Source organism: Melitaea cinxia, chromosome 16 (assembly GCF_905220565.1).
Source record: "Melitaea cinxia chromosome 16, ilMelCinx1.1, whole genome shotgun sequence".
NCBI classification, from domain to species: domain Eukaryota; kingdom Metazoa; phylum Arthropoda; class Insecta; order Lepidoptera; family Nymphalidae; genus Melitaea; species Melitaea cinxia.
In genome coordinates this window covers 14,504,265-14,531,647 of record NC_059409.1, presented here as the reverse complement: position 1 = coordinate 14,531,647, position 27,383 = coordinate 14,504,265, and the positions used below count along the sequence as shown (strand labels likewise).

At 34.7% G+C, this 27,383-nt stretch overlaps 1 protein-coding gene and 1 long non-coding RNA gene across 2 annotated transcripts in view; both read right to left on the bottom strand.

Moving 5' to 3' along the window:
• The window catches only part of LOC123660971 (breast cancer metastasis-suppressor 1-like protein), a 175,533-nt gene that overhangs the window by 132,140 nt on the left and 16,010 nt on the right, over window positions 1-27,383 (bottom strand). The window lies entirely within an intron of this gene.
• On the bottom strand, window positions 709-6,215 carry LOC123660822. Its single transcript, XR_006744253.1, has 2 exons — window positions 6,081-6,215; window positions 709-738 (listed from the first exon to the last, which is right to left on the bottom strand). It is a non-coding gene; the product is annotated as an uncharacterized LOC123660822 (long non-coding RNA).

Below are 27,383 nucleotides of genomic sequence, written 5' to 3'. Positions count from 1 at the left end.
AAGCTAATAAGTAAACATAATTATTATTGATTCACTTTTATCCTTTCTATTCTCTTCCAAACCAGTGCTAAAAGATAGAAGACACGACACAAACTATATCAGACCTCGATAACCTATGGCTAAGTTTATGACAATCGCTTCAACCTGTAATATCCCACAACTGGGCATAGGCCTCTTTTCCCATGTAGGAGAAGGATCAGAGCTTAATCCACCACGCTGCTCCAATGCGGGTTGGCGGATATATTCCCTACTATAAGTAACGATCGCTATCAGGTGTACATGATAACAACCGGGACCGACGGCTTAACGTGCTCTCCGAGGCACGGTGGGGAGACCCACAAGGACTGCACAAACACCCAGACCACGGCAAACACCTGTATGGCCAATACAAATGTTTGTCATGTGCGGGGATCGAACCTGCAACCGCCAGCGCAACAAGTATAATCCATGGCTGTAACCGTAGCACCAACGCGGCATCCGTATATGAACATAAGTTCTGGTATATTGTAATGGTTACACATTAATATTTTTGCATTATAAATGAAAATTAGTGAATGGAATACTTGCGGATCTTTCACTCTAAAAGTACAAAATGCAATTTAATAAGAATATAGTATAAGAACCATTACGGTGTAGTGGTGCGTGTAGGCGCTTAAAACACCGACGTTTTGCGGTTTCGATTCCGCTCGGGATTTTTTTTTTAATGTAACTAGGTCGGCAAACAAGTGTACGGCTCACCTGATGGTAAGCGATTACCGTAGCCTATAGACACCTGCAACACCAGAAGCATCGCAAGCGCGTTGCCGACCCAATCCCCAATCCCCCCAGGAGCTCTGGTCACCTTACTCACCAACAGAAACACAATACTGCTTGAAAACAGTATTATTTTGCTGTAATCTTCTGTAAGGTCGAGGTACTACCTCAGTCGGGCTGCTCCATATTTTGAGCAGGAAATTCCTGCTGTGCCCTACCTCAGTTGATGGATATTTGTATTTATTCGAATATTTCTTCTCGGTCTGATTGCCTATCATTGTGGGTCTCCCCACCGTGCATGGAAGAACACGTTAAGCAGTCGATCACAGTGGTTATCATTAATAGATGATAGCGATCTTTATTCATAATAGGGAATAATCCGACAACCCGCAGCGGAGCAGCGTGGTGGATTAATCTTCGATCTTTCCTCCTCTCATCGAGAAATAAGCCTATGCCCAGCAGTAGTTTAAGGCCTAGATTAACACATACCTATATGTACTTTTAATTCTGAAATTTCTAGGAGTACGTTAGAACTTCATCATCATCATCATCATCATCATTACAGCCTATACAGTCCACTGCTGGACATAGGCCTTCACAAGTTTACGTCAAAATTAACGTGAACTCATGTGTTTTGCCCATAGTCACCACGCTGGGCAGGCGGGTTGGTGACCGCAGTACTGGCTTTGTCGCACCAAAGACGCTGTTGCCCGTCTTCGGCCTGTGTATTTCAAAGCCAGCAGTTGGATGGCTATCCCGCCATCGGTCGGCTTCTTAAGTTCCAAGATGGTTGTGGAACCTTGTTATCCCTTAGTCGCCTCTTACGACACCCACGGGAAGAGAGGGGGTGGCTAAATTCTTTATTTATTTTTCGTTAGAACTTACGAAAGAATAATTACTAAAACCTTCCCTTACATATTACAGATTGACTTATATATTATAATTATATATCTTACATTAACTAAGTAAACTTTCCTATATAAGTTCTGACAAAAATAAGTCATATAGTATATCTTAGAATCGGCTGAAAGATATGGCTTCCTCTTACTTCCTTGAAACGGGGTATTTCAGACTTCATTGAAAAATGAAGCCTTACAAAATGATGTACTTCCTATCGATTTTTCGAGTTTCGTGTTATTACAGAAACGGTCTGGTGCAGCGGAACGAAATTTTCATTAATAGTGAATGTGAAGGGTTTTAATCGTGATTTAAACAAATTTATTTATTTTATTTATTTATATAACAATTTATGAGCAATAGGATAGCAAAAGAAAATAGCTCTTATAAACAATGCTGTTACAAAGGCACTACTTATCCCATGATGGAATCTCTTCCAGTAGTCTCTTCCTGCCACAGGAAACTTATAAGTCGCCTTAATATAACTTATAAGTTACTTACAGTCGCAAAATTAGCGTGTACAATATAAACATACATAATAAAAATATAATATATACTAAATACATAATTATACAATATATAAATGCACACATACATAATTGCACATAATAATAACAAATATTTGTATTTATATACATAGGGAAAATAAATCGTGCCACATCGCTTCACCGATCGCGTCATCCACAATAGAAGCTTGGCGACGTAAGCTCCAACTCTTCACCTGAAGAAGAGATGCTTGTAGTGAAATACTTACCAGCTGTTTTAGACTCATTCAGGTAAATTTATGTTATTAATGTAGGCGCTTCGAGACTTTCTAAAATGTTATTTTATCAATAATAACATTTTATTGTTAACTAAGAAAAATATGAATAATATCAATCATAAATTTGATTATTCTCAAATAAAAAAACGACTTTTATTTACGTCGCTTCAGCCTGTAATATCCCACTACTGGGCATAGGCCTCTTTCCCCATGTAGGAGAAGGATCAGAGCTTTATCCACCACGCTGCTCCAATGCGGGTCGGCGTTGGGTATTATTTACGTCGACATGTAATAAAACATGAACGTGATCATTGTAAAGTCAATTAAAGACGCCTTATTAGGGTTGTTTCTCAAAGCTACTTACTCGTCTCAATACATAATTAATGTGTATATGAGCTGGCGGTACTGAATTATTTATAATTAAATAATTTATGGACACACAGGCCGAAGACGGGCAGCAGCGTCTTCGGTGCGACAAAGCCAGTACTGCGGTCACCAACCTGCCTGCCCAGCGTGGTGACTATGGGCAAAACACATGAGTTCACGTTATTTTTGGCGTTAACTTGTGGAGGCCTATGTCCAGCAGTGGACTGTATAGGCTGTAATTAATTTATGGACGATTTTCAAGAAGACCCTTCTTTACATGTAATTGATAAAACTATCCGACTGGTATTATATTATAATTATACAGATTGCTCTGAACCTTCACTTACATGGGGAAATAGGCCTATGCCCAGCCGTGGGATATTACATACATACAGGCTGAAGCGTATCCGACTGAATTGAATGATGTATTTTACTCATATACCTTCAAACTTCAATTTAAAAGTGTTATTTTACATGTTTTACGGAAATACAATAAGGGTCTGTCTCAGGTCTGTTTCCCGAAACTTCGTTCGCATAGAAATTTTCCTATCATGCTAATATCGAGTATAAATGCAAAAGTTTGTTTGGTAAGGTTGTGGTTGTGGTAAGGTGGATATTTGATAATCTTTCAGGTTAAACTACTGAACCTATTGTGATGACGTAAGGCGCTGCTAGTTAATTATTTAATTATTTTGGTACGTTGTGGCGACATCTATCGCGCGAAATACGAACTACTACAAACTACGTAATTAGAGAAAACTGATTTATGCTACATCGCGCTATCAGAGCTTTTAAAGTGATTAAGTATATATACAAGATCCCGACAACAACCGTCGGGACCAGTAGCCCACCAGACACAATAACCGTCTGGTCGGAGGATCCTCCCTTTTCGATGGCCAACGTGATTCTTCACACTACCAAAACGTTGTCAAAAGGAATAAACTTTATCCGTCCTATTAATCGTAGTGTAGTATTTTATATAGCCTATACAGACATTCTCGATAAGTACATGTTATCTAATACTTAGAGCTAGTAGGTCCTCGGATAAGAATTTTACCCATAGTCACCGCGATGGGCAGATGGGTTGGTGACCGCAGAGCTGGCTTTATCGCACCGAAGACGTTGCTCCTCGTCTTCGGTCTGTATATTTAAAAATCCAGCTGCAGGATGGTTATCTCGCTGGACTGACAATTTACGTAAGATTGACGGTGAAGGCTGAATAAGAATTGCGGAAAACCGAGACGTCTGGCGCAAACTTAGGGAAGCCATATCCAGCAGTGGACTGCAATAGACTGAACTGACTGACTGAGGTCTTCAGATTAGCGAGTTTAACTAAAAAAATTCTAATTTTATATTTATAAGTCAATGTCAATGACAATACACTTTAACCGAGCTAATAGCACTTAGAATAATTTTAATAACCACTCTACGATTCTTATGACATTAAATGAAAATAATGTTTTATTTTTAACATCTATTTAAGTCGTTAGTAAAACAATTAAATAAGCCCTTTCTGAGATTAAAATTTAGAGATTTCAATACACACAACATAGAAATAGTTTGAGAGAAGCTTATATAAGCTTTTTAAGCTTTAAGTCCGTAAACACACACAATGCCCAGACCACGACGAATATCTGAATGGTCTATACAAACGTTTGCCATGAACGGGAATCGAGCCCATGACCGCCAGCGCAACAGCCAGAGCTGTAACTACTGTGACAATGTATCGTCAAACAAAATATATTTATATTTTGTGGATTCTTATTTCTAGTTATCACCCACATTTAGCCACCACGAAACTTAATTTAGCGCTACCACGAAACTTAATTTAGCGCTATTTCATAAATAAACGCCGAGTTGCACGAAGAGAAATTAAAATTTAAGTAGTGATTAAACTAATTTAATCGCAAGAATTGTATGAAATTCTTGTGATTAAATTAGTTTAATCTCTACTTAAATTTTAATTTTGTTTCGTGCAACTCGGCGAAAGGGGACTGTCCATTTTCGGCCCAGCGTGAACAGAATTCATACAAAAAAAAAAACAAATATACCAAAAATTTTCATATATTAAATCATGATTATTCGTGATTTTCAGTTGTATCAATATAAACTGATAAAAAGTTTATTTAATAAGTACTTTAATTCATTAATTATATACTAACTAGAAGTTTTTTTTCGGTTGGTGATTTGATTACACCACGTTGCCAGTCTTAAACAAACAATAATTATTAACGAACAAATGATTTTAAAATATTTTTAAATCAATTATTTGTTAATATCGATTAAAAGTATTGTTAAATCGAATTAATAAGAAAAAAGTTATCTATAAAAGTGTATTTAGTAAAAAACATTTAACTTTGGTGCAAAATAAACTATTTTAGAAACATTGTTATTGACTAAATAAAAAGCAAGGAATTAATTATATTAAATTCGATTATCGATTTAATCGATTTATTTGTTTATTGAAAATATTATTTATTATGGAAACCCTAAACTTCAGACTTTTGCGTCATACATTCATTTGACTTCCATATTCATATTCATAGTGATAATCTGTGATAGTGATATAGCAACCTACTGAAAGGTTTTCCGTCAACCGAGAATTCATCACCACTGCGACGTAAAATACACAGTAGGCACATAAGTAGAAAAATATATTTTGTATTTATTTTATATGTAAACAATATAGGTCAGGCAGAGAAGCCATAAATAAATATTATTGCAACTGCATGATTGGTCGACGGACAGCAGGTTGTTGTGCCCATGTCATGACAATTATTTGGTTTTTGGGCTGGAAAAGGTTCTAAGATTTTATAAATCTACCTGCCTAGTTTTTAGATCACATTCTGTTAACGTACGAATCCGATTAGTAAAACAAAAATAACAAAAACAATGATTTTTTTATTTCAGAAACCTTGTAATTATCCACAAACAAACAATGAAACACCTGGACACAAAACTATATCATTTTTCTAATTCCTACGTGTTAGTGCTACTAACTTAATATATAATTATTATTCTCAGTCACTGCCCACTCGGGGCCGAAAACCCCATACAAAGTGGACAGTCCCCTTTTAAAATAAATTAAAATTTGATTTTAATAATTGTCTAATAACAACATGATTTATTTTATTATATTCACGTGTCCAAGCTTACATTTATTGGTTAATATAAGCGAAAAGTTGTGTATGGTTGATCGTGTTTTTCAGATAAACTGTTGGGTTAGCTTTGTGTTCACACACAATATATTGTGCCTTCCATTTTTTTACGTAACTAAGTTAATAACAAGCGTACGGGTCACCTGATGGTAAGCGATTACTGTAGCTTAATAGACGTCTGCAACACAGGAAGCATCGCCAGCGCGTTGACGACCCTATCCCCAATTCTCTCAAGAGCTCTGGTCACCTTATTCACCTCAGAAACATAACACGACTTAAAAGCAGTATTATTTAGCTGTGATCTTCTGTTAGTTCAAGGTACTACCCAGTAGGACTGCTCCATATTTTTAGCAGGAAAATTCCTGCTGTACCCAACCTCAGTTATACATAAATAATTATAGAATAATATAATAACTTCCAAACTTGTGGATATATGTGAAAAAATATCTAACTATATTTAATAACAATGGGAGCAAACTATCGGACGAAACCATCTGATGCTAAATGGCTACCGTCGCCCATGGACATCTGCACCTTAAGAGGAGAGGAACGTACCTTCGTGGCCGTTTGCGAACCTTCGTTTACTGTTGTATAAAGTACAATAAAAACATTTGTTTATCTGTGCCCACCCACTCTAATTTATATTTTTATGTATGGTATCATTCACTGTCCTCTTGTCATCGATGGCGACTAAAGATGTTAATTAATTGCTCTGCTGTGTATTTGGTTTTGTAAAGTCCGCGTGTACAGAATAAAGTATAGAGAAGTTAGAATATAAACGCCTATTATTAGCCCAAACCCAATATTTACTTAATACCAAATTCATTTACAACAAATTCAACAAATTTTTGCGTGATTGATTAACCAACATCCGTATAAACTATCACATTTATAAATGTATTAAGATTGTTAAGTCTACACAAAATACCAACTTGAATTTTCAGATTTCATTAAAACGTTCTCGGTTCAATTTACAAAGGGAATCTGTCTGAAGTTCATGAATTATTCGCGCGACTACAACACTGAGCCATCATAAATCAGAGAACTCGTCTACGGGTGACTTTCATGTTATAAGTATGAGTGTACAATCATATAAAGCTTTCGAATGCAGCACTAAATATCATGTTATGGGGACAGTATTAAAGCAAAAACTCGTTAGTGCATTATTGTGTAAAAATGCTTACTTTATTTAATAGTTATTACCATGATTAACTTTTGGTTATAACTTTTTGGAAGTACGCTCGTAAGAAGCAAATAGCGTTTACCTTTTCGGAGTTCAGCTACAGAAGATTCAACAGAATTGTTGAACTTAAATTACGAAGGGGATAACATACGAGAGTATTTCCCTTTAATAGAAAAATTAATATTGTGATTTAATTCATTACTTTTGTTTAACTGTAGGTTTAGATTAATAAATAAATAAATATTATTATCTATACTGATATTATAAAGTTGAGAAGTTTATTTCTTTATATAAACGCGCAAATTTCAGAAACTATACATACTGATTCGAATTAAAAAAAATCTTTTTGTGTTAGATAAGAGAGAAGGCTATATGTAGGCTATATAATATTGTCATGTGCGCTTTTTCCTCAAATTAACGCGGGTATAACCGCGGGTCACAGCGAGTAATTAATATAGTGTCATCTCCCAGCCAGCAACCTCGCACCACACGTAATGTTACGGTATAGGATATTCACACATATACAAAGTTTTTATATCTGAATAATAATAAAACCTCATTTTATATTTTTATAATTTTTATAAAAATATTTTTTGACAGATGTCACGAATTTGTATTTCGAATTCTTCTTCATAATTTATGTTTTAATATCTATTGATTCTATTATATATTTTACTAGGCGCACGTGGTTTTTTACTTTATTACTCTTTAATAGAAAGTCGGTAGAGATATCAAAGATTTTATCATTACTTCATCTATTACATAGCTCATTCGTTAAAACCGTAAAGATTTAGCGCAAATTTTTCAACTTGTGGTATCCGCGGATCCGCGTTTCGAAGAGTAAATAATCCTGCATTCTCTCGAGCTCCCGTTTTGCGGGATTGCAATCCTTTTATGTAATAAGTTGCTGCTGTGAGATATCATCTCACCTATAGGAGAATGGTTGGAACTTAATTCATGACGTGTTCCACAGCAAATTGACAAATAATCTTCAAACAAAAAGTTACGATTAAGAAATTGTTATGATAGCAAATGGGACCGATGGTTTTATATTATCTACAAGGCATGAAGGAGACTCGCGAGGAAGCAAAATATACTTGTATAAAAATAAATATTTTTTACGATCGGGAGTCGAGCACGAGAATAAGGCCGGAGTGGTACTTTCATCATCTTCTTCTTCTTTAAAGACTATGGCTTCATCAGCTTTTCGCCCATGATTTTGCCAATGACAAGTGCTGAAAGTGTATTGAAGTCCGGAGAAAGGGTCCGTTTTTGACAGTACAATAGCGGGTTAAGCCGTTTAAGCTGCGGTTAATTGAAAATATTTGAAATGATTATTTAATTTTATTTTTTTGGTAAATTATGCTAAAAGAGAACAACCGTTAGACGTATTAGTACTCAAGTATGAAGTTTTGCCTTAAAATTGATGTACAGCTTATGAAAGCCATTCTACCGACAAAAAAAAAACTACGGACTACGTACTAACTTTTTTTTTTACGTGGGGAAAATCCATCGTGGATACCCTCCAGCGCGGGGGCGCCAGAGGGTTATGTCAGACTCCTACTGACTAAAAACCACCACGTGTGAGCAGTCGTCCGCCTGGGTGGGGCGAGATGGGGTCGCGCTAGCATTCGCCACCTACCACGTACTAACCTAACTTAACCAATTTTGGAAATAGGGATTCGTCATTATCACACTACTTTTTACTATAATAAAAAAAATATATTTTACTGACGTATGAGATCTATCAAAATTTTTGCAATACAAAAATTATGATAGTGTATGGTCTGCCTTTAACAATAGCTTAGCAACAATGAAAACGTGCAACATTTGAAAACAAATTTATACAATATTTTTTAGACGTTTAATTAAGGAAACAAATAATTTTTTAACCAAAAAAATACAACAGTCTTATATTTTATTCGCATAGAAATACGAATACTTCAAAACTTTAGCTATATGCTATAAAACTGTAACTTAACGATAGTGATTAAGATGGCCTCTTATATCAAAGAACGCTACGTATATACTTCATTTATTTATTTCTTTTTTATTATTATTTATTTATTGGTTTTTTATTCCATTGTAAGCTTGTTAATGTTACGGCATTTCTTCGATAAAACATGATAAAAATAAAGAAAACAGAGTCTATGTGAATTTATTCAAAATTGGATCAAAAAATTAGTTCATTATCAAATTTATGAATGTCCGTACAATTATTTAGTTTTAATATGAAACCATCCATGTGAGGAAAAAGACTTTTTTTTATTTTGCGCTTATTCGTAATTCCGTAATTTTATGAATCTTGACAATTGTCTTAATTTTACGATCTTGTACTCACATAAAAAAACTACAAAAAAAAACCGACTTCAAAAACTAAAAAGCAAAAAATAACATAATAAAGATCCAATTTGAACACAATCGCATTCTTATGCAAACTAGTACCTGTAATAAAATTTGTTGCATACTTCTATGTGCTACTTATAGGTTTGAAATTGGTGCCAAGCCCTAAACAAAATAAAACTTAATATTACAAACGCTTAAACTACTACTGGTAAAAAATACTGTAATGAAATTCGTGCTACGCTTGGGTTGTTTTGTTCTAGACGAAATCACCGCGCTCAAGTTGGCGAGTATTACATTTGAGCGTTATAAAAAACCCGGTGTGGCAAACGCAGTGTGGGACGTCTTCCGGACCGCTGGACCGCTGGACCGACGATCTACGTAAGATTGCCGATATAGGCTGGATGAGGATCGAAACCGATTGAACGGAAAACCGGCACTGAAACTGGCTGGCGCGAATTTGGAGAGGCCTATGTCCTATTACCCACTTGATCACTTCAGCCTATCGCCGTCCACTGCGATAGGCTGAAGTGATCAAGTGAGTGATAAAAAATTTATATTCAAGGTGTTCGGGATACCGGACGGTTAGTTTAATTTAACTAAACGCGAGACTAGAGCCAAATTTTATATCACCTCATTCTAAGAGACATTTATAAAATCAATGGTATTATTCTAGCAAGATTGAAAATCATCACAGCTCCATGCGCTCCTTATGCCGGGCACCGCTGGAGACACTCTAGCACCGCCCAGGTCTCGAAAGAATCGAAGGCTTTTTCATAGTCCACATACGCAATACATAGCGGCAGATTATACTCCTCGGTTTTCAGCAAAACCTGCCGTAGCGTGTGTATATGGTCCATGTGGATGTAGCCTTTTCGAAAGGCTGAAAGCCTCGAAGAATACGATTGGTAAAGACCCTTGAAAACAGCTTATAGACACTCGTAACTATCGTGTTATGTCTGACAACCCTTAGCTGTAGGTACACATACATTGATTTTAGTTTCGTTTATATTTTTGTGTGATAAAAATGTATTACTCTAAATAGTAATTATAAACTTAACTATCAAGCTTACATGAGCTAATCGATTAAACCAAAAGTGTCCTACACTTAAATTTCATGGCAAAATATTTGTAGAAAAAGTCAATAGTACTCAAAAATTTTGTTGTACTTCATTTATAGCAAGTGAAACGTTAAACTCATAACTGTAAAACACAAAATATGTAGTGAATCCTAAGGATGACATCCACGCTCAGCCTTAGTAAAAAAAAACTGACTTCTGGCTGCGTCTCGCACTCTCGCATCAGAATCTAACCCCTAGGAATTATGAGACTTAAGTACAGGTTTTTTTCCGTTTAAAAACAAACCATTCAGTAAGTTTTAACGTGAAAAGAAAGCCTTACACCACCCATCCATAATATTTTGAAACTTCCATAATTTCGGCCTCCATAGTGGTCATAGTGACCATGAAAGTATAAAACTTCTACCCTTATAACCAGTTCAGACCGAAGACGGTTCCGGATATAACATCGAACAATAACGAAACCAATAAATTGGATGATTTAAATTATATATAACAGCTATGTAGATTTATATATAAGTATTATATAAGTATCTTATAGTTCATATACGGATGACATAAGAAGCAAAATTTATATTTTAGTTGTATTTACAAATTTTAATGTCCTTTAGGATTTAGGATTAACAGGGTCGTTTTTAAAAGCTTTAAGAGTTACCCATGTAGATAAACAAGAAAATTAATTAATTTGATTTAATTGATTTAAATTTTTAATCAAACCAAGTAAATACGAGTACTTGAATCTCGCGACAAGGTTATAAAGCCTTGATTGTTGATAGTAAAAAAGTGAAAAGAAACGGATATTTTATTATTTTTAGTAAACCTTTTTTTTTACTTTTAATTCATTCAATACTTCTAACAATATTAAATGTAACAAGTAACTATGTGTGGCTGGATGAGGATTGCGGAAAACCGGGACGCTTGGCGCGAACGTGGTGAGGCCTATGTTCAGCAGTGGACTGCGATAGGCTGAAGTGATGAAGTAATGAAACAAGTAACTGAACTCACGAGCCACGTGATTTAAAAGCTTTTAATCTTCAAATAATAATCTACTAAGATTGACGCAGATAACTGTATTTTATTTCATGCAAGATGTTATTACTAATTTGAACTAAAACACAGTTTATATGTTATTTTCAAAAGATTAACTGCGGGGTTTTTTGCCGATTCTTCTGTGCAGAATTTACATTCCGAATCGGCGGTAGCTTTACTTTTACAAAAATAATAATCATTTTTAGTTTTAATTTATAAAATGACGACTCGAAAGTGCTTTTGAAGCCTGTTTGAATAAAGTAATTTTTTATTTTATTTTTAACGCCTTTTACCAAAGTTAAGGTATAATATTCATTATCTTTACTCATTTCTAAATCTATACAAATAAATAAAATTTGAGTGTCTGTTTGTAAAATTTAAATAACCGCTTTTTAAACTGACTTCAAAAAAAGGAGGAGGTTACTCAATTCGACCGTTTAATATATATATATTTTTTTATGTATGTTCGGGGATAAATCCGTCGTTTATGAACCGACTTTGATAATTCTTTTTTTGTTGGAAAGGAGATATCCCTAGATTGGTACCGTGACAAGGAAACCAGGATCTGATGATGGGATCCCAGAGAAATCGAGGGAAACTCTCGAAAATCCGCATAACTTTTTACTGGGTGTACCGATTTTGATGATTGTTAATTTAATCGAAAGCCGATGTTTATCATGTGGTAACATTTAAATTTCATTGAGACCTGATTACAACTTTTGGAGTAATCTTTGATAATGCGTATTTACTTGACTATTTTTTCGTCTACCTACGTTGCATTACTTGTCGATATAATTGAAGTCGGTTTTTCTTCGTTTGCCTGCAAATACAATTATACTAAATGCAATGTGTGCACGGTACATAAAATAAAATTACAATTTTTACAATTTTCGTCTGTCTAATCTTCGGCTAATCTCTGAAACTGCTGTACCGAGTTTGACGGTTTACTGGCAGCGTATATTAAAAATTTTGGGTTTTGGAAATCTTCAAACTTGAAAAACCTAAATAATGCCAATATTTATAATGCAATTAAACCTTATAACTATTATTTCTTTTATTGTTGTATTATTTTTAAGAAAGTAAAAACTTTACTGATAAAAATTGCTCCTAATACATATCCATATAGATAAGAAAAGGAATTGACGAAATGTATGCGTACCTACACATTTAAATTCTGAACGTCTGCTCCAAATTGAATAATTCCTAGTTTTTAGTTTTCGTTATTCTTTTCGTTATTCTTTATAGCAAGATGTGCGTGCTTGAAAATTTCAAGAAATCGATACATTTATGAATAAATAAAATTTATTGGTACGAATTTCGTAGGCTTAGCTTGTAATTAAATAAAATAAAGTTGATAAAAGTATACATGTTAAAGATAGCGTAGTTCTGAAAACGGTCGCACGCCGCGGGTCTGTTGACCCGTCGCGCGGCCGTTGAACCGGCTCGTTACTCGATCACTCACACGGGGTCACTTTTATTTGGCGCGATGTATGCCACGTTTTGTTTAGGTACTCCCAACTGAAACGTTTATATTGAACACTACTTGTTCTTACCCACGATTTCGTGTGAGTGGAATACAGAACTTGTTAATATTGTGTGTTAAGTAAGACCCCTTAAATTACGACTGATAAAACGGCATTGAGTTTTATGTAGATTTTTGCTAGATGACGAAATAAATAAAATGATCAGTTTTAAAATTATAATTTCTCACAATTTCTTCCATAAAAATATATTATAATTCAGTTTTAAATAATTAATATTAACTATCCTAAATAAGCAGGTGAAAAGTATAAGATAACTGACCCAGCCACGCGTTGCTGTGGCTCAGTAATTATAATTCATTAAAATATTTGTAAATTCAATATTCAAACACGCTACCTATAATCTAGAAATAAAAATACGGCGCCATTTACCGGATATCTGTGCAACTTAGATGCCAAAACGCTATCTCTTAGGATTTTATAAAACTAACCGATAAATACACACTGAAGTCGTATAATAAACATTTAATTTGCAATAACAAATATTGAGATCAATAATTGAGATAAGAACCACCCTATCTCCCAGTTTGGCCACATTACAGATACTTACAAAATTAAATAAAAATTGGTTCAGTAGTTTCTTAGTTTAACGCTAACATACCTCGTGACACGAAAATTTTATATATGTATATATATAGATTTTGAACTTTTATTCTAGAGCTAATGAGTTTGTAAGCGAGTATTGTTAAAAGCTGTCAGTCAGAATACACCAGTTAGATTACATATAAACAGTGTATACGATTATAGGCTGTAAAATGTCATTCCACCACTCATGAGGTTAGAACGATAACCGTACAAAAATGTGTTACACAAATACATAGTTATTCAGGCCACGATAACTAAGAGAAAGTTTTATTTTGATAAAATAACATTATTATGAACACTTATTACTGTTATATGGTAGGTATGTATATTGTATATATATTCATGCAAACAGATTTTTTTTAATTTACTAATATTTAAAATTTATTAAGATTTAGTTATAAAGACAAGATTTGTGTGGAAAATATTTTTTCAGAAAATTTATAAGATCAAAAGTATCAAAATGATTTTTGTTTCAAAATTCCTAAAGAATAGTCCGATTATGTAACAATAACGCTCGCATTGTTTTTTTTTTTTTTTTTTTTTTACAAAAAGTATCCTATGTCACTTTTAATACCTCGTCTTTATTTTCAGAAATATACGTAAAAAGATAAGCTTGCTCAGACGATAGTAAAAATAGTTATTTCCACGGTTTTCTAAAAGACACTTCAGAATAAATAAATAATATACAAATTAATTAATGACATAATTTGTTAACACACATAATTATACTGTTGTCTGATCGTAAGATAGACAGCGTTAACTAAATAAATGTATAGGTAACGTTATACTTTTACGTAGGGAACAGAACAGTAAAAATTTTGAGGAAGATATAGGTACTAGTTTTCACCCGTGGCTTCGCTCGCATTAAAATCTTTTGTAATAAAAAGTATCCTATCTTACTTCTAATAACTTCAAGAATAAGTGTACAAAGTTTCATGATGATCGGTGAAGTAGTTTTCGCGTGAAAGCGTAACAACCAATCTTACATTAACATTTATAATATTAGTAGGGACAACATACAAAATATGTACACGTAGTTAGCATAATATAACAGGCTAAATTTTGGCCTAAATGTCTAGCATAATATAGAATTTACAATGTGTCATTTTTACTTGACAATTACACATTTGATTGACACGAAATGTTCGTCTTTGATTGACACGAAATGTTCGTCGTACGAATTTAACAACTACTGAAACTACTGAAATTTGAATTACTCGCTGATAGATTCTAAGAATATCCAGTAGTAACGTCGTAATTTATTTGTTTATTAACTGACCCCGCAAACGTTGTTTTGCCATATATGTTATTAACACACTTAATCCCCCCCCCCCTTATAACTTCAATCATTACAGCCTATACAGTCCACTGCTGGACATAGGCCTCCACAAGTTTACGCCAAAAATAACGTGAACCCATGTGCTTTGCCAATAGTCACCACGCTGGGCAGGCGGGTTGGTGACCGCAGTACTTACTGGCTTTGTCGCACCGAAGACGCTGCCGCCCGTCTTCGGCCTGTGTATTTCAAAGCCAGCAGTTGGATGGTTATCCCGCCATCGGTCGGCTTCTTAAGTTCCAAGCTGGTTGTGGAAACTTGTTATCCCTTAGTCGCCTCTTACGACACCCACGGGAAGAGAGGGGGTGGCTAAATTCTTTAGTGCCGTAGCCCCTTATAACTTAGGGTTATGAAAAATAGATGTTGGCCGATTCTCAGACCTACCCGATATGCCCACAAAATTTTATTAAAATCGGTCGACCCGTTTCGGTGGAGTTCAATGTTTAACACCATGACACGAGAATTTTATATATTAGAAAAAAGATTATCAATTGATGTTATAGATAAGACTGACTATTATTAATTTTTTATACAGGTAGGTCGGCAACAAGCGTACGGCCCACTTGATGATAAGCGATTAGGTACCGTAGCTTATAGACACCTGCAACACCAGAAGCATCGCAAGCGCGTTGCCGACCGTACCCCCAAATATCTGTCAGGAGCTCTGGTCACTTGAATCACAAAAGGAAAACAACGCTGCTTGAAAGCAGTATTATTTAGCTGTGATCTTCTGTAAGGTCGAGCTACTTCCCCAGTCGGGCTGCTCTATTTTAAGCAGGATATTCCCTGCTGTACCCTACCTCAGTTATAGATAAAAATTAAATCTTTATCTTTGATTGCAGTAAGGGTCCGCTGGCTAGCAATTTACTTTTTGTTAAAATATTGAGTTAGTGTTTGTACTAGGATTGCAAAATACTTTTCAGTGCATTTACTTTATTCCGAATAATAAATCTCTCTTTTATCACCCAACTGCAAAAACGGAAGAAGTTCTAAAGTCGACTATTTTTTTTGTGTTACTTCATAATTTTTAATTGGGTGTATCGATTTTGATGATTCTTTTTATGTTGGGAAGCTGGTGATTATCATGTGTCACAACAGTTACAAACGAAAGACGGGCGATGATCAATGATTGTTATTTTAAGATAAATAAATAAATAAATATCATATAACATACACACATGGTCGTCTGTTCCTAAAGTAAGCAACTTAATGCTTGTGTTACAGGTAGATAACAGCCGACTGTTATAACTATTTTTTTTTGATAAACATACATAGAAATGATACATATATAAATACAAATATTATATTACACCCAGACTCGGGCGGGAATCGAACCCGCAACCCGAAGAACAGAAAGCAGGGCCACTAAAACTGCGCCAACGGGCTAGTCTAGATATGTGGTGTAACTCTATAATGAGCTACATTTTAACAATCACAAACAATGCATAAGGACGTTGCCACATATCAATCTTTAAGCCTGCTAGCGCAGTTTGTAGTGGACCTACTTTCTGCTCTGGGTGTTTTGGGTTCGATTCCCACCTGGGTGTATTATTATTTATAATTATTTGTATATGTACTATTACTATATTTATATATCGAAAAAAAAAATTACTATACCAATATACACTGTTACTGTATTACCTATAAGGCAAGCATTAAATTGCTTACCATAATAACAAACGACCGTTTGGTGTATGCTATAGATGCATGACGTAAATAAAATTTATGCGACTACGTTAAGTATAAATAATACCTATGTATAGGTAATAACTTCGATATTTCCTTACATACTAGTTTCATTACATAACATTCTGGCGCGACAGCCGATTGGCGAGAAATACGTCTTTATATTAAATAAAGCTTACATTTCCCACACTCATCTATCTCCTATATATACGTGAAGCAAAAACTTTGTAACCCTTTTTACGAAAATTACGCGAACGGAGGAGTACAAAATTTCGCACAATTATAGTTTATGTAGAGAAGAAGTGCAGAATACAAATTTTTTTAACCGACTTCCAAAAAAGGAGGAAGTTCTCAATTCGACTGTATTTTTTTTTTAATGTATGTTACATCAGAACTGTTGACCGTGTGGACCGATTCCGACAATTTTTTTTTAACTTACTATTTTTTACTTACGTTACTTGACTATTTTTTCGTCGATCTACGTTGTATTACTCGTCGATTTAATTGAAGTCGGTTTTTTTTTAGTTTGCGAGCAAACACAATTATTTAATTATGCATAAAAATTACATTAAATCAATATTAAAAACATTACAAACACTACCATGTATTCGACACACACACTCATAAATATTATTTTATTTATTAAATTCTGTGGTTAAATTATGGTCGAATTTCGACCACTAGGCGATCACTAGTTTTAATGAATAAACAACCGCTCTGGTATAGTGGTGAGTGTATAGTAAAACATTAACGGTTTTGCGGGTTCGGTTCCCGCTCGGGATGGATATTAGTATTTATATAAATGCTGACCACGCAAACCTTGTTGTACATCCCCCCCCCCCCATAACTTAGGGGTATAAAAACTAGATGTTGTTCGATTCTCAGACCTACCCAATATGCACACAAAATTTCATGAGAATCGTTCAAACCGTTTCGAAGGATTTTAACTAAAAACACCGCGACACGAGAATTTTATATATTAGATTTCTTTCCGTTTTGGATGTCTGTCCTTGTGCCTAGGAGAGCACGTAAATGTGTCGGTCCCGTTATCTATCACAAATACCTGATAGCGATAGTTACTCATAGTAGGGAATACATTCGCCAAACCACAGTGGAACAGCGTGTTAGATTAAGCTCCAATCCTTCTCCTACATGGAGAAAGAGGTCTATGCCCAACGGTGGGATGTTACAGCTCGAATCGTACACTCATTTAAATAAAAATTACTAATTTATTTAACAACGTATAATTTATGAAAATTTTTACCCATTTCGAGGTTCGAAGTCCCCTTTCTCTTTGTTTTAAAACAGCTAATACTGATTTTCTGCTCTACTAAATAATAACCGTAAATAACAGCTCTAAATAAACTTAGTTACATAAACAATATTATTGTTTCTGTGCACAGGAATTATATAAGCGATACGCATTAATAAATAATCCGCTGTGGAGTAGCGTGGTGAATTAAGCTCCGAGCCTTCCCCTACATGGGCAAAGAGGCCTATGCCCAGCAGTGGGATATTACAAGCTTTGTCATATCGTGATCGAGCTACATGTCGTTTCCGAGCTATATCTATATAAAAATCAGTCAAATAAACGCTACACTTAATGCACCGGATAGGCTTCCAAATGATGCTAATCTACTGTTTCCATTTATCAGATTTACTGTATACAGCTTAGAAATTATATGTAACATGTTTAGTTACATTTAATGTGTCGCTTGTAACTAGCCTGTAACATGTACACAGCACCTTGACGGCGTCAAGGTCAAATAGTGTTAGGACGCACATAACACAACACATTTCTATGATCAGCAGGAGTAGCTCCTAATGGACAGGTTCCTGACAATATACATCTAAGACAATATTCTAAAATCGAGCTACGTACGGTACATACTAATAAAATATGCTTAATTGTTTTATTTTTTTTAACTTCAATGGTACAACTAAGATTCAACTAATTAAAAAAATAAATTAAAAGCATAATTTCCTAAAATATAAGCTTTCCTCAGACTAAGTTTATTTATCATCATTAGTTACTTCTACATATGTATTGAATATATAGGCGTTAGTTGGTTTTCAGATGTTATTGATGCCATTTCCTCTCAGCTCAGTTATTATTAATATAGTAAAACTGAAAGCTTTATTTTATTACGTGTTTCGGTACAACGAGTCAACAACAACAAAGATCAATTTCAAAAATTCGTTAATATCGAATTCGATGAATGCTTCGTTGTGTATTACGAGTGGGATAGGCTATATTTAAACGATCTATTGAGGTAGAGTACAGCAGGAAATATCCTGCTCAAAATCTGGAGCAGCCCGACTACGGAAATAGTACCTTACAGAAGATCACAGCTAAATAATACTGGTCTCAAGCCTGTAATGAGTAGGTAAGTCAGAGCTCCTGGGAGAGTTGTGGATAGGGTCAGCAACACGTTTGCGATGCTTCTGGTGTTGCAGTCGTCCATAAGCTACGGTGATCGCTTACCATCCGGTGAGCTGTACGCTTGTTTGCCGACCTAGTTGTATAAAAAAATATATCTTTAAACGGAAGATCGAAAACCACACGGTTTGTACCTGATTCACGCGGACGAAGCCGCGAGCGAGGGGCTAGTAGTCTTACTTGAGAAGTAAGACAATTATAAGTATGTTTAAACATATTGGTTTTTCAATTTTGAGTATTTTACTCACGTCCTAATATTTACATTGATATTGTCTAAGATTTACGAAGTAAAATTTTTCCTTTTAACAGAGAATCATACATTCATTGTATTAATTTTTTCGTCGTTAAGAAAAAAACTCATTAGAGAGAGAACTTTAAAAATTAATTTAGAAGCGAAATACTTTATTAATATTTTAAGCAAATTAGACAAGTTTTATAAGTTAAAGTAAACAAAATCTTTAATTTCGTTTTAAGGACAAAAGTTAAGAAAGTCTATATCTTTTTCTTCTAAGCAAGACTAAACATTTTTTAAAAGCTTTTGTTTTACTTGCAACGTAAGTATGTAAATATATATTTTATGTTTGATAGACCGGAATTTTGTAATATAATTTTTGAAACATACCAATTTAGCTGACATTTTGTACACACGTTAAGTTTGGGTGTGTAATGTCTTTGTGACGTTTTTCTGAATCCAACATGGAGGAACACCCAAAATGACGAAGTAGTTATTTTTAACGCACTCTTACAATATGAGTATCAAATGAAAGCCCTTACTGAGATTAACTCGAAAAATAAAGTGACGTTACTTGAAATCCAATAGGTAAGGTAGACTACTAAAGATGGCGGACTAAGTTTGTTATTCCTACAAATGAAAAAAAATTAAAAGTAAAAAACTTTTTAAAATACTTTTTATTGTAAATGCGCTAAAAAGACTTAAATAAACGATTCCTTTAAAACTTACTATCATCATATAACGACATTTTATAGGATATAAAACCTTGTCGCGAAATTAAACAATTTGATTTTGAGATTTTAATTTTTATAATTTTCAAACGAAGTTAATACGAGTACTTAAATCTCGCACACATAACAGACACTGAATACTTTTCATACTAAAAGTCATTATGGATCGGTGGCTTGAATGGACAATGTGTAACTGCGAACGAAGTTGCGCATACAACTATTGTATACTACGTATACAAACTAAGAAACTAAAGAAAACCTACAAGATGTTTAAAACAAAATTTTAAGTGAAATAGAAATATCAATTTTAAACCTAAAAAAATAATCTAGTACAACCGCCGACGTAAGAGCGTGACCAGACGTTGAGCAAAGCAAGTGCAGTCGGAATTGGATAACGATTTTTTTTTTCAATCTAGAGTTGTTAGTAGCGACAGTCAATTAAGTAATAGACCGTTTCTTTAAACTAAACATCTATGCCTTTACTCGCCAACTTGTAATAGAATATTGAGATAATCGCTACAGCCTGTAATATCCCACTGCTGGGCATAGACCTCTTTCCCTATGTAGGAGAAGGATTAGAGCTTAATCTCCACGCTACTTCAATGCGAGTTGGTTTATATATATATACTAGCCATGGCCGCGGCTTCGCCCGCGTTGAAATCAGTGTGTCACAAAATTTTCCCGACAAACTTCCAGTGAAACTCTCATCAAAATCGGCGTTCCGTAAATCTTCCTCTTGAAGCCCATTCTCCACTGGTGAGACCGTATGAAAATCCGTTCAGTAAATTTTGAGGGAATCGATCACATACACTTTTGGGGATTTTGTTTTATAATACACTAACTGTTGCCCGCGACTACGTCCGCGTGATTATGAAGATATGCATTCCTATTAAGATGTTTAACGCAAATTATTTTTTTAAACATTTTTGAATATCATATCAAAAATTGACCGCTCCGAATTATTTTTGTATTTTAGTCACTTGAAATGCCTATCACACTGAGTAACTTTTTAAAAGGCACAATCTAATATCATTTAATAGTTATTTTTATAAAACCTCTCTATACACCACAAATAGTGTCTTTATTTTCAGGTTGCAGTATAAATAACCTATCAGGCGAACTTATAGCTGCTGTGTATGTTTCATACAAACTATCAACCCCAATTAAACTCCCTTAGCGGTGGAATATCGCAAAATCCGTTCTTAGCGGACGTCTAATAACTATAATCTACCTCCCTGCCAAATTTAATCTTTGTCCATTCTGGATGGATGGACCATCCAGCAGTTTTTAAGTTCTCGTGATGAGTGAGTCAGTGAACTTTCTCTTATATATACATATATATTACGATGCATTATTTGGACACCTCCTCAACATCTATAGAGCATACATTTTAAATTTCAAGCATTTTACTTCAAAAACATAGGACTTTCATAGAAACTTCCAACCCCCGTTCTATCCCCTTAGGAGTCAAGTTTCGTAAAATCTATTCTTAGCGGATGTCTTTGTTTTATAAGGAACCTAACTGCCAAGTTTCAGGTTTGTAGCTGTTATAGTTTCGGAGATTTTTGTGATGAGTGAGTCAACCTACCATCCCCAGTTTTAACCCCAAAAGGGTATTGATTTCTAAAGATACATTATTTGGACAGCTCCTCACCATCACATAGAGCATACATTTTAAATTTCAAGTATCTTACTGTATGGAATTGGTCGTCTGCGTTGGTGGGTGCTCGCTTGTGGTAGTATTCAAACTCAATATCAAAAGTAAGACAATTTAATACGTAAGTAAAAATAAGGTACATAAATGTGTGTTTGTACAATCGTCAACGAGAATGAAGTGAGCGGGTCGCCGCAGCGGGCGCGCCCGATGAATCGGTCGACGTATGCAAATGTGTGTGTGTCACACGCTTGCAAGGCGTTAACAAGTTGCCGCCCCAGGAACGAAGTTCTGTTGATCCATCACTGGCAGCGGGCACAGTCTGTTGAAGGCACGTCGTACAGATCCCGAAGTGGTAATCACGTCTGCTACTGAGCCACTCCGTCAGAACCGGGATAAATATTTGTCACTCGTCCCAGACGCCATTGATTAGGAGGCAGCCGGTCATCCTTGATCAGCACCATCTCGCCAAGGTTCAGCTGTCCGCCTTTTCTTTGCCATTTCTGCCTCTTCTGTAGTTCTGTTATATATTCCATATAAAAACGATTCCAGAAATGAGTCTTCAGTTTCTGCATTCTCATATAACGTGAGAGTGTATGTAGTGCAGCGGTTTCTTTGACCTCAGGATTCGGGAGTGACGTAAATGTTCGTCCAATTAAAAAATGAGATGGAGTAAGAGCAATAAGATCAGATGGATCTAACGACATCGGAGTAAGAGGTCTTGAGTTTAAGATGGCCTCGATATGTATGAGGACTGTGTTCATTTCTTCATAAGTTAAATTAGCTAAAGACACTACTCGCTTTAGGTGGTGTTTGACAGACTTTACGGAACCCTCGGCTAATCCATTAAAATGGGGGCTATACGCTGGATAAAATTTAAAATTAATTGAAGAGTCTGCAGCCTTAGAAGCTATATAATCAGAACTTTGTTTAAGGAATTTTGCGAGCTCATTGCAGGCGCCTACAAAATCAGTTCAGTAAATGTACGCAGCTAGGTAAAAAAGCTAAGCGTGCGATGCGAGTAGCCGACAGCGCCTTCGGCTGATGCAATACCGGTCGGCAACCAATTCCGCACAGCAAGTGGGTAGGTAGCGGCAGTAAGCGGTCATGCGTCACAATCGCGATCGGCTGGAATGCGTAATAGCAATAATTACCCACTATTCGTTAAACACAATCCACACACAAAACGATTAATCCGAATCAAAACCTCTGAAATAGACAAAACGTATATGAATATAATAAATAGATAATTAAATGTAATTTATTTGCATTATAATAATTCTTTTTATCTTAATATTTTAAATATGAAGTAAAATGAATAAATAATATGAAGCAGTAGCTACTTTATAATAGGTAATAAATAGGTAGGTTTATTTTTATGACTATATAAATTATTTTTTATGTCTGCTCATCCCCAAAGGGTAAGAAACGTGACGATTAATACCTTAAGTATCTACTGGTGTAGATTTAAATAATTTGGAAATTAAATGAATAAGAACCTTTGTTTAAAGAAGTGATTTTAAAAAATATATGAAATAATGGTTATTAATAGGGAAATAATTGGAACGAACTTACAATAACGCCACCCGATATCCTTACTATATTATGCACTTCAAATTTCAAGGTAGGTGCAAGGTCGTATCCAATCCAGCATAGGTAACTTTCCGTTGCGAACACGCCACGTCGATTCGCTCGTTTCCTTTATTCCAAATCTTTATGAATATGCACTGATTTTTTCTTTAAAGCTTCGGCTCGATGAACCAAAATGTATGGAATTGGTCGTCTGCGTTGGTGGGTGCTCGCTTGTGGTAGTATTCAAACTCAATATCAAAAGTAAGACAATTTAATACGTAAGTAAAAATAAGGTACATAAATGTGTGTTTGTACAATCGTCAACGAGAATGAAGTGAGCGGGTCGCCGCAGCGGGCGCGCCCGATGAATCGGTCGACGTATGCAAATGTGTGTGTGTCACACGCTTGCAAGGCGTTAACACTTACTTCAAAAACATAGGACTTTGATAGAAATTTCCAAACACCGTTTTACCCCCTTAGTGGTCGAGTTTCGTAAAATCCGTTCTAAGCGGATGTCTACGTCCTACCCGAGTAGAAAAAAGGTCAGGCTCAACCAGATCATGTATCTGGACCGGATCAGGATAGGATAAGGTACGCCTGATCCGGCAAGCTCTATCAGGACCAGGTCCGGTCCAGAAAAAGATAGCCTGATGTAAAATATAATCAAGTATGGTAAGGCATACTGGATCAGGACCAGGTCCGGTCCAGACAAGGATAGCCTGATGTAAAATATAATCAAGTATGGTAAGGCATACTGGATCAGGACCAGGTCCGGTCCAGACAAGGATAGACTGATGTAAAATATAACCAAGTATGGTAAGGCATACTTCATCAGGACCAGGTCTGGTCCAGATCAGGATAGCCTGAAAGAAATTACGCGAACTGAGCCTGAATCGCGCTATTAATGTTTTTAAGCGCACTTAGTATATATACAGTTATCAGGACAGTCTAGCAGGGAGTTCATTTCTATACAGTGGAGCAGTAGTAAGTAATAGGAAATAGTTAATTAGTAGTTAATTATTACAAGTTAATAAATAAAATTTAATTAATAATAATAATAATTAATTAATAACATAAAAATAAATAAAAATAATTAATATTTAAAGTAAAAACACAAATAAATAATACACTGAAAAAAATAAAAGGAAATAAATATCATAATAATTATGTTAAGTAACATTTACAATATCAATTCGCTGTTTTTTGTTAAACAATTTTTTCAAGAATATACATTCGTGTTTTTTAAAAGGACCGGACCGAACCGGCTGATCAGGATGAGATGAGATTTCCTGATCTGGACCTGATCAGGATGAGATAAGATTTCCTGATCGGGTCCAGACCAATCATCTGCGTTACATGCCTTATCTAATCCTGATCAGGCATGCCTGGTCCGGTCCTTCTCAGGAAGTCGAAAAAATTTCTACTCGGGTATAAGGAGCCTATCTGTTATAGTTTTGGAGATTTCGTGATGAGTGACCTTTCGCGTTTATATATATTATAGATTATAGATATAAAATAGAATATAAATAAATAAAGATATATCCACAAGTTTATAATGTCCGTGCTTTTGTTACTCCAATTTTTATTTTTGTAAATAATCGCTACATGGTACTTACAAAACTGCATCTTACATCAAGAGAACCAATTATTCTAACTTAGTGTCACTAATGCAGTCGTGAGTCGACCGACCAAAATTACGATATCTTACATGCAAAAAGATATAGATATTTTTTTGTTTCTTTTTTAAATGTTTTTATTTTTATTTTTTATTTTTTATTATATTCCACCTTACCTTAATTATTATTATTATTATCGATGTTTATACATACAGTAACTTGCTATCTACAATATATTTACACTTATTTTCAAGTTACCGTATATGTACACTTATGACCTACTTGGCCTCCTTACGATATACACTTAACCTATTGTTACTTAGGAAATCTTTTTATCCGTTTTTCAGTATTTTTTTATTTATTTTTTTATATGCGAGTTGGGTTACATAATCCTTACTATGAGTAAAGATCGCTATCAGGTGTACATGATAACAACCGGGACCGACGGCTTAACGTGCCCTCCGAGGAACGGTGAGGACACCCACAAGGACTGCACAAACACCCAGACCACGGCAAACATCAATACAAATGTTTGTATGCATGGCCAATACAAATGTTTGTCATGTGCCGAGCCCGCAACCGCCAGCGAAACAGCACAAACTAGTGATGTGACCTTTGCGACACATATATAAACATAATACGAATTATTAGAATCCTATCTTTACGAGTATATGTGTTTTACACGATCTATATTATCATTGAATAACTTAATTTTGTTATAAATGAACATATAAGTAATGACTACATAAATAAATATACATTACACTTAGATTAGCGACGTGACCTTACAACCTTAACCCGGTAGTAGAAATCAGAGTCACTGCTAATTACGACAAAGAGTCAGTCAATCAATATACTTGCAAAATTAGTGATAAGTAGACTATTAAGGTTGGCAGTAAATACTGTTGTTTTTTTTTCATTACATATTGTTAAGTTTTAAAACGACGAACGTTGATAAGCACATGCCGTAAGGTTTTAACGACTGAGCCATTTTTTACTTATCGCAATACACCTAAATATGTTTCTAGGGATAAACTGAATGCGTTTTCTTTTCAAAGAACAGTTATACACTAAACTTTAACAGCAGACCGATTCACAACATACACTTTATCGGCTACTATTAAATGATCTAGTTCGTTATTTAAGAGTTTTTGAAATATATAATCGTAAAACTTGTCTTTTGTCTTGTTATCACATAAAGACTACATTACTGTATCAACCATAGTCTGAAATAAATGGTTGATCTACAATTTTAGCGGTGTAACAAGTTGTTGAGCTTTCACGGTCACAACTCAACATCAGTACTTTGACCATCATACATATGGTTTTTAATGCAGCTATATAATAATTGTTTTCAGTAAATTTAAATACACATACACGCATCTTCACCTACTAATAGTATAAAGTGTCTTAGACCGCATTTTCACTTATCATCAGGTGAAATAGTGGTCAAACGCAAGCCTATCATTGTATATTTAAAAAAAAACTATACTAATGAATTTTAAATTTCTGAATTTCTTTAAGTAGTAGGTTCTTTTGGAACTTCGGACTCGAAATGAAAAAATACTTTATTTTATTTTATTGAGGAAGATTAAAGGCTACGTAACATCACGCTATGTCCAATACAAGTGAAGCATTATTGAAAAATGTTGCAAAAACGCGTAAAATTCACTTTTTTAAAGGCATAACGCTTGGGACAATTTGTAAATTTATACGCGTACTAAGTTTAGTTTGTACAACAACAACACAATTATCAATTCTTTCAATGTAATTATAAATATATCTAGGTAAAGACTAACCCAAACCCAGCTATACAAATCGTAAGGAAGCATTTACAGCTACTAATTGAGAATACTTGTTAGTCTAGATAGCGAGGACGAATTGCCATTGAGAACTCGTCTTTGCTTTTTTCGTCAATTTATTTATTTATTTATTTATAGAACACAAACAAAGTATACACCATATTTCAAGTACATATACAATAACAGTAGAGTCTGAATGTAACTCTAATTATAGGTGATAACTACATTAAACTTGACTAATATACACTAATAACATACATAAATAGCACACACATGGGAAGAACTTAAGATAGTGTTTTTTTTTTATTATTGAAATAATGCTGTGGATTTTAATTTAATTTAATTATTCAACATAATCACCACAGAGCTCTTACTCCTCTTACGCTGTCAAGTAAGCCTCAAAGTATTTAAGAGAAAAAGTTGTAAATCTCAAGGTTTAGAAACGTAAGTATGAGTAAAAAACCTCTGAGAGAAATCGGCGAGCTTACGTATGAGTAAAATAAGAATTGTATTGTTTTAAAAATTGTATTTTTTTCTCAAACAAAAAATAATCCGAATTCCATCTACATCGACAAGTATAGTTTAATAAACATTATTTAAGATAACTACAAAACGAA